Raw genomic sequence first — 10,286 nt, 5'->3', positions numbered from 1 at the left:
GAAAAAAATGAACCTAAACTTCTGAAATGTGGTATAATTTCTATTTGATTATACAAAAATGCATAAGAAGGAAGCTATCAAGCCCCTGGCAGATACATAAACCTGCAATCTTTTTGTCCATTGTCCTCCAATTAGAAGAGAGCAGAGGGACTTGACTTCAGTGAGGAGAATGAAAGAAAGCAAGCATTGTAAATCTGTGAAGAGGAAATAAGATCTGAAGGAAATTGGTGCCATTGTCTACGCTACGAACTACGATGAGTATTGTATAAAGTCAACATTTGAATTGTCCACGTACTGTTTGAGTTTACTTTATGAAACCGATTTGTTTCTTTAAAGATAAGTTATTAAACCAACCACGACATTAGTTATTCTTGGAATTCATAGCACTCTTGACAAGACCCATGTCAAGTATCTTAACATATTTAAAGTTAAGGGAAGGCTAATAGTTTCCTATCAAACATTTACGAGTCCTTTTATCTCTGTATTCTTAAAGGTGTATTCCCTATACCAAATAGCAGATTTAGTGGGAACATTTCAGAGATGTCCTTTAATCCCTGTGCAAATGTTTGCCTCAAAAGACAAATGTCAGTAGCTGCAGAAACAGTTGCTAAAATCACACATAACTATATTTCTTTGTTATCACTAATAATCTCTTGTGCAAGTTAATGTCAGTACAAACACAGCTGTAACATTTCCAGCCAAAGGCAGCACAGATAACCACTGAAGCTGCCAAGGCATCAGATTGAATTGTTTGGTTATCAACATCCATCATTTCCTGCATCCTATAGAGACAACCACAGTCCCATATTTATGCCAGTGGAGGTGTACACAAACACATGCACGCAGACACACGACACACAAATGCATGCTCATTCATTTACATTGTCCACAGTGCCGCAACCCATTTGCGTCTGTTGTGTATACAGTAAATGCTAATGACCGTTCTAGGACAAGACCAGTGTTTCATCTGGCGAAGGTCAATCTCTCTTGATAACCCCGATTTTGCCCAATTCATTATTTCAGAAGGGGATTTTGTCCGATCGAAGCGTTCAATTTTGATGAACAGACATCTTATACATTTATATAAATATTTTACAAACATAGTTGCACTCAAACCCATAAACCTTGGAATGAGGTTGGGCGATATGACGATATATATGCAATGAAATGACTCAGGTATTTAATTCACTGATTTAACTCAACACCATCATTACCATTAATGAAGCCACTGTTTGACCTACATAAGCAAACAAGACCATCATTGGCTATTTCTAATAGTTATTTTATATGCCTTTCTTCAGGTCCGACTCACTGCAAAATCAGGCAAAGCAATTTACAGCACACAGGTTGACCAAAAACTCCTTCAATTAGGACTCTAGCGGGTCGTCTTGCAGGGACTAGCCCAACGCGGTGAGACCCAGATCTGGCTTCACAGCCCCCTTCGTCCTATAATGTGAGCTTCGGCGGGAGGAGGAGAGCTCAGCACCAAGCAGCAGAGGCTCCATCTCCAGCCAGGAGCAGAGCTTCGCCTTGCAGCTCCAATGATCCCCGCTGGGGGCCAACAACGACACCACTCTGCTGGAGACCCAGGACGCACTGATGGACTCGCTAGAGGTAAGGGAGGCACGGCAGAACCAGAACCAGAACCAGGACCAGGACTATGCGGGGCAGACTGTCGGACCCTTCTATTGTAAAAAGTTAAGAAGTTTTCTAAAGGGAACACAAAATGAATGTTCCTCTGAGTTTTATGCGGTACAATTCAACAACATCACAAACTCCAGCTTCCGAAATGACCACCGAGTTGATTCTACTCCTCAAAAACTGATGATTGTAAACTTCACGAAGGTAGGATTCATGCAGGACTGTTGTATTAGCTTTAGCTTCAATGACTGTGCCTAATTAACTGGCTGATTAGTGTATGATCAGCTTTTAAACTATGATACATTTTAGAGAATAAACTACCCAAATTAAAATTAGCTCTACCTCATCCTGTTACAACATTAAAATGCTAATCCATCACTGATAACAATAGACCTATAAGAAGTGGATGTAGCCAACATGACGTCATCCAGTGGACCACTGTTTTGAAACCTAGAGTTTGGCATTTTAGCTGTCGCTTTCTTGGTTTTTGGCTGTCACAGGTTTGTTTTTTTGCAAACAGAAGTGACTAAAGATGGACTCATAGTATCCCCAAAGGCTGAATAGGACATGTTTAGGCAACCAATTGATTTTCACTAACTGAAAATACACTGCGAAAGGGTTAAAGTTCAAAGACGAAAACAAGGAAAACTCCCAGACCAGACAACGCCGTGGTAGCGACCTGTCAATCCCAAGGTAGCCCCGCTCTAAAGCATACCCTGCTTTATGTTCTATTTTACTCTAAAAGGCACCATAGTTTACCAAATACTACAAATAATATAATATAATCTGAAAGGGGTTTTACTTTTGATATTAGTAGATTTGGCTGATAACACTTGTGTACTTTTGCTTAATTGAAAGTACTGTACACTGTGGTATTGATCATTTCACTTGTTAGGACTCACTGAGCTTGCAGAGCCAGCTGACCAGGATCCAAAGGGCCACCAGGTACGGGGTGGTGACATGGTGCCACTTCCAGCTCACAATAGGTAAAGTTGTTATGGGCCCCCCTCCATGCCCACTCTCTCCGTGAGTACTTTCATGAACACTGCTCCCATTGGTCTCTTGGTTCGCGTCGTGTCCTGATGTTGCACTGCTAGCGCCATGGTGGTCTTCTGGGGCCTCATTGGCCAGGCTCGGGCCTCTGGACACCATCAGCAGAATGCAGAGAAAAAGAGCAAATCTCCCTCTGGCTGCCATGTTTGTGGAAAGCCACTACAGAAACTCTTGATGCAAAAGTAATTTAGACTGTTGACTCAAGTGCTCAGGTCAACATCAGATAATGAGTCTCTCATTCCTCTCCTGTGTCCCCTCCTTCCCTGTCAGGTCACTTGTTCTTACTTAGGTCCACATCTTTACCTGGCCTGAGCATTGTGGCCCGCTCTCTCCTCTCTGCTAAGGATACAGCTATTTACAGCAGGTGAAGCTCAGCCCATTCTGATGCTTGTCTGTCTCCTCCCACTCTGTACCCAGACCAGCTAGTTTGGCTACTTTACTCAATGGTAGATTTGATGCTCTGGTCCTGACTTGGGTATTATTATTTTTGGGTGTGAATGCTTTATAGGCAAGTTTTCACTGATGTTAAACTTCCAAATTTATTGCAAGGTAACCTAATTTTAGAAGCTAATTCTTCTTTGAATACATTGTATGTCCGTATACAAACAAACATTTAATAAAGGCTTGGTTGAAGTTGGTATGTTTCTTGATTTAAAAAAAAAAAAAAAAATCTCACATCATGTTTTTTTCAATGTTGGCCATAATTTCTATTTTCATACATCAAGCACAGTTTACTAGTCATAGAGAGTACTACTCAGTATGAACAAATACTTGATTGGTCGATCGACATAATGAAGTTACCTTTTTAATAAGCTTTTCAGTTTTGAAGATTTGCTGCTTTTTCTTGTCTTCTGTGAACATCTTTGGATTTTAAATAAATTCTGAAAGGGGCAATTTAAAGACCACACCTTGGGCTTTAATAATTTGGAATTGGGCATTTTTCTGTATTTTCTGTCATTTGATAAACCAAACAATGAATCAGTTAATGGAGATTATACTTGGCGGATTAATCAATAATGAAAATACGTGTCTGAAAACAATTAGCTACCTTACAGTGAGATAGTGACCCATCAAGTGATGCTATTGGTTGCATTATGGGAAATGTAGGATCCAGCATTTTTGGAACTTACCCCATATTAGGAACTAAAAGTCAGGTTTCTCAGCCACTGCTGTATTAATTTTGAACATTCATTGACAGATAACCGGACTGCCTCACACATCTTTCTAATGGAGTCCAATGGGGTCAGCAGCACAAGCAAGTTTACCCATATTATCTAAACCAGCGGACCATGGCATCACATCTTGGTGACAACAAAATGATAAAACGGAAAGAAGAAAAATAATTGCAGTTCTTTTTTTACACAAAATAATGCATTTGTTTGTGACTCATTGTCCAAATATTTCATTTTTTCTTTGTGAGATACCGGCTAGTTTTACCTCTTCATTGACTGAAAATCGAAATGAAGCAATTTGAGACACAAACATCACTTTTTAGTTGGACTGGTCACCACTAATGGACATATGCACTCTGTTGTGAAAGGTTACAGGGAGACGTAGATTCATTTTAAGGGGTCGGAGGCCAAAAACATTGGTAACCAGTGATCTAAACCACTTACTTGGATTAAGAAGAAAAAAAAGCACATATTAAAGTAATTATCCAAACTGTTTGGGGCCACATCCTGGTTCAACCCTTACCCATCACCTAGTTGCAGGTAAAGGCAGTTTGCGGTGCAAATAAATTATGTAACATACATTTCAGGTATATTCACCTTCATTTTCCTTTCACTTACACTAGCAATGTAACCAATTTTGTCAGAATGACAGTCAAAACTACAAATTTTATGTGGAATTATTGTTATAATCTTTACCAGGATTTTCTGAAAGATGAAATATCATACTGTGTCCCATTGGCACCTTGCTGGCTAAATAAAAAATAGAAAAGTTAGGACAAACTGGCAGTATCCTTGCCTGCTTGTGCCTATCACTGTGTGTGTGTGTGTGTGTGTGTGTGTGTGTGTGTGTGTGTGTGTGTGTGTGTGTGTGTGTGTGTGTGTGTGTGTGTTTCTCAGAGTTTGACATAAATGTGTATTCAGTAAGTATCAAGTGATATGAAGACAGGAAGGCAGTGTGACTCCTTTGTCTCCCTTATTGGAGAGGAGCACCTGCACCCCCAACCTCCCCTCCTCTTGGCCACACTGCACAACACTGACTGTGTTGAGCCTTCATTGCCACTATACATGTGTGTTTAGGTGACAGAGACTTGTAAATGAACCTTAGTTTGGACATGCCGTTTCTTTTCTCATGAGTCATTAATCAAGGTTTGTCTCCCTGCTGGGCACCATCCCTTTAGTTAACATTTAAACAGCCGTAGCAGCTCCTAATCTCCTTGGAGGGAACCTCCAGAAATTTGTTCAATCTCACTTTGGACTAGTAAGCGCAGACATTTGGGAAAGTTGAGAAAATTTTTGATTACTTGATTTCTGGGCCTTTCCAGAAATCAAGTATTTAACAGCAATCCCAAAAATGTTTTACTCATGTCTTGTTTCCTGTTCCATGTCTCATTGGCAAAGCAAGCTAGGAATGTTTAATGAGGAAATTATACCTGTTATTTATTAGCCTTTCGATGAATAAGACTGAAACTGAATTCGTAAATTGTCTCTCTTCCATTTGACATACTTCCTGGATCGGTAAACAATGTCAAACCTACATATCTGGGTCTCAATTGCTGTCAATAACAAAAAAAAAGTAAAATAAATAAATAAATTGAACTGCATTGCATTGATAAGACATTTTTAAATATAACAAGCAAACAATCAGGAAAAGTTCAGGTATTTTTTCATGGATTTGCACCAAAATCTTCCTCCTTATCCCATGACCTAACTATTCACTACATTTCCTTGAAATCTGTAAACAAGTGTTGGAGATATATCAGTGACAATAAAACAAAAAGCAGAACTAACATTCTAGGAAATCTAAGGACAACAAAGACGCAAACAAAAAGGGCCAGAAATATCAGCCCTCTTTCTACAACCCTGATACGATAAGCTGCATAAAGAAGAAATCTAAACTCTTCTTAACACATCAAACCACAATGAATTAAACCACAATGAGAGTTGCACCTTCCCTTTCCGTGTCCTGCAAGAGAACACCAGCATGGGCTTCTGGGGAGCTGTTTGCACGGCAGCTCTGTTGACAGTTTATGAGTAAACTGGTTACATCGATTGCTACCCTGACTAAGGAAAGGTTCTGACACCTGTATCTAAGGTCAGTGGTCATTAGAGGGTCTCCGTAAGTGCAGCGGTCATCAAAGAGGTGGCTGTGGTTGTGACCTGACCTTTATCAATGGGAAACTGGTTAGAAGGTGTGCTATCATCAGAATTTCATCTTCTTGAGTCACAAATGCAATAAATCAGCATCCATTTCTTTAAGAGAAGTGCAATTATTAATAGGAGAGATTCCATTAAATATATAATAAAATTAAGCTAAATGCTAACATGCTCCAAATGACAATGCTAACAGGTCTAACACTGACAATGTCTTAGTTTAGCATGTTAACATGCTAACATTAGCTAATTAGCACTAAACACAAAGTACAGCTGATGCTGATGGGAAGGTCATTAGTGAAGAAAGTATTTGCACTAAACATGAACCAAAGTAGTTGACCTGATGATGGCGCTAGATGAGTAGTCAGAGATCGCCAAAGTGATTAGAAATCATCCAGTGGGTCATGAATGTCTGCACAAAATTTCACTGCAATCTATCCAAAAGTTGTCTAGACATTTCACATAAAAAAACATAAATATTGGCCTCATGGTGGAGATAATTCAATTAAATTCAATTCAGTTTATTTTGTATAGCCCAGAATCACAAATTACAAATTTGCCTCAGAGGGCTTTACAATCTGTACACATGCGACATCCTCTGTCCCGGAACCGTCACATCGGCACAGGAAAAACCCTAAAAAAAACATTTAACAGGGAGAAAAAAGGAAGAACCTATGGGAGAGCGACAGAGGAGGGATCCTTCTCCCAGGATGGACAGAATGCAATAGATGTCATGTGTACAGAATGAACAGCATAACAGAGTTACAACACATTCAATGTATATGACATAAATGATTCATATAATAAGAGTAGTAAGCAAAAGTCAGGGGATCATCAAAGTCATCTAGAAAATATCAGCCCAATCCATTTAAGAAGATTTTGAGATGTAGGTTGTCAAATCAATTGATTAGATGATAATTTGATGTAAGATTCACAGAAAATAACCATTCAGACATTTCACAAGCTAAAATGTGAAACATTGTCCGGCTCCAGATTCAGAAATGTGAGGAGTTGTTGCATTTATATAGCAAATTGAATATCTTTTGGTTTTGGACTGTTGGTCAGACTTAAACAATATGAAGACTTCACGCTCAGTTACTATTTCCTGACATTATATCGAGTTATAACAGTTATAACATAAATATATAGTCAAGTCTAAATAATAGTGTTGAAGGGCCAAAACTAGTGCTGGATATCAATAAAAAAATGACGATACCAGTACCAATACCAGGGGCCTCAAAGTTATACCGATACCAATAGAGTGCTGCAGGAATGACTCCTGAAACCCAGAAATTAGTGTTTTTTATGTATTTTTGGTTAGATGCCTGAAATAAGTGCTGTGGTTAACACAAGCTTAAGATATTTAAACGTTTGTTCTACAATATTACATATGTCAGGAAATACCACCCTCGTGAATTCTGAAGCCATTTACGTGTTTTAAAAAGAGCAGTTGCTAACAAACGGCTAAATGAGACTACAAAAGTCATCACTGCGACCACAAGTCTGCCTTAACAGCCTTGCTGTTTATACTTAATTAGACTATGTAGTAGTCTAGTTTGTTTATAGCATAACATTAGCTTTTAACTTCTACTGAATGCATTAACACTTTGAAAATCATTAAAGTGGTGTCCATTTTTGAAGATTATCTTGCTGAACAAGACATGTAAGTATCATAAACATGTGTTTGCCACAGGGATTATTTTTTGTAATAATCCAAAATCCATATCCCATTGCTTTTTTGTTGAGGGAACCAGTGCCAACTTCCTTGGTTGGCCTACAAAATATACGTCATCCCTCTAGCACTCTATAGAGTACTTCATTTGAAACCTTTTTTTATTTTATTAATTCATTACCCTTCATGTGAATGGAAGCACTCAGTTGCGTAAAATGACAGCACCACCATATTTATTTTCATCAGACACCACAGGCATGTCACACAGTGTCACATAAAGCATTGACACCAGGGTTAGGGTTAGTATGTAACTCTCTTATCATCTTGAGTACTGACTTGCATGTTAAGTCACAGGAAGGTTTACAGTAAAGAATGCTGTGTCACGAGGAATCATCAGCATTTCACAAAGAAAACAAAATATCCTCATTCTTGTGATCATGCTCATGGTAAATTTCTAACTAATAAAGAATTATCTTATCTTATTTACCAGTATTCAGTGTAATTATTTGGATTAGTTATTGTCCCAGACAACCCATGGCTAATTGATTTTACAGGCTTGTGTCTGTTAATGAATGCCTAGTGTGACTCAGCTTTTTTTAAATTTTTGGTCATATAAAATCCTGCTCATAAACACTCCAAATAAGTATTAGTGTTGAAATGTAGTGTAAATGAAAAGTATTATTCTTAATATCTGGCAAATTGTTCTTGATATTTTCCACATGGGTGAGACAATTGTCTGAAACTTTGTACAACTGTACTTTTCCCACTACTGAATGTAGCTGTTTAGGAAAAGTCACTGTCCATTTGCCTCCCAGTCTGTTTATGGTGTCAGATTGCAGAGAGGATGTTAAATAAGAGCAGTGAAACCTGCAAGGACATCAGATGAAGAAAGCGTCTAAGTTTATGGTTCAAGTAAGTGACAGATGTTGGTTCAACAAATGTTGAACAAATGTTGAACCAACAAATGTTGAACCAACAGAAGACAACTGAGGTGACCTTCTATATGTGCTTTAATACTTTATATACGGTGTACTGTAAGTTTATTATAATTGAAGAGCAGGTGATACTTTCCCCACACTGTCATGTCAACACTTGAATGCTGCGTAATAAGCAATAAATTACCACAATAAAGAACACACCCATTAAATTATTTAACTGATTGACTCTGCTGAATACATGAGTCACCTCCAACGGGGTGTTTCAGAGAGACATTTTTAATTTCATAAGATTATTCACTCACCTCGGATATTTCTGCCCTTGTGATGCTGTTCATTGAGATAAGAAAGCAAATAGCGGAGGTTATAAAAAGCAATTACCTCACATTAGCCTGTAGATTGAAACACCTGAGCTCAACCTTTGAATTGTATTTTAAAGACTTCACATGGTGAGAGGTATATCATCAACTTCGTTTCATCTACATGTTTTTATTCTTTTTAAAAACGTGGTTCAGAGGACATTTGGCAAATTTAAACAACTTATTCTATTAAAATTACAAATTTCAGGGCAGCAATCAATTATTTTTCTATTGAAAAAATAATTGAATTAATGATAACCTGTAGGATTATTTAAATTTGTATTAATCATTTAATATATTCCAGGAAGTCACAATCAAAATCACAACAGAGCTCAACTCAAAGAAGATATTTAGATAATTTTGGGGGCTTTTGGCAAAATTTAGCTCTCGCCAGTCTTGTGGTTGTAAGAGCATTACATAGACAGTTCTTCCCAAAATCAAAAAACACGTTTTTCCTCTTACTTGTATTTTTTTTTTTTTTTAAAGCTAGAATGTTTTGGTATGAATTGCCGTTGAGATGTCTTCCATCTGTCGAATATAATGGGACTATGTGGCACTCGGTTTGTCTAGCTCAAAGCGCCGAATAAATTCAACAGCAATGTATCTTTCCATAAATAATGACTAAATTACTCAATATAATCCACAGACCTTGTTAAATGAAAAAAGGTCCTACATGAAACTGCTCACAACAAGGTCTAAAAAAATAAGTATTTTTGATTTTGGGGTGAACTGTCCCTTTAACGTCCAAGTCTAGGCACTCGGTAGAGCAAAACTGGTCCAGAGTGCTGCAGATAATGTGATGGCCACTAGAGACTCCCATAATCACATCACATACTGCAGTATTTACTGTTCTTGCACATTTCTTCTACTCATTACTGTTTGTTGTATTCTGTGTTTGTACAACAATGAGGAGGAGAAAGTGTACCATAACAGTACACAGAACACCAATGCTCATGGCCTCTTTCCACAGAAGACATTACTAGTAGATCTACATTTGACATGTCACAGCAGGAAAAGCAAGATAAAATGAATGATGGCTGAATTCCATTTAGCTGCTACAGTTTCAGGGTCCTGGTAATGTGCATGCTGTTATTTGTTATTACACTGTTGAATAGAACAGAGCCATAGTGATGTCTGGGGAAAGGCTGTATTTAAGAGGATTCCTCAATAAGCCAATAACTTAAAATTACATTAAAATGACAAAATGTGTGAAAACATTTTGACAAGTTTAAATGTTGACCAATTATGTCATAACATTGACATTGTGTCATACCTTTGATTTAGAAATTAAAAATCTCATAAA

Source organism: Anoplopoma fimbria, chromosome 10 (genome assembly GCF_027596085.1).
Source record: "Anoplopoma fimbria isolate UVic2021 breed Golden Eagle Sablefish chromosome 10, Afim_UVic_2022, whole genome shotgun sequence".
Taxonomy (NCBI): Eukaryota; Metazoa; Chordata; class Actinopteri; order Perciformes; family Anoplopomatidae; genus Anoplopoma; species Anoplopoma fimbria.
This window is presented reverse-complemented; position numbering follows the sequence as displayed.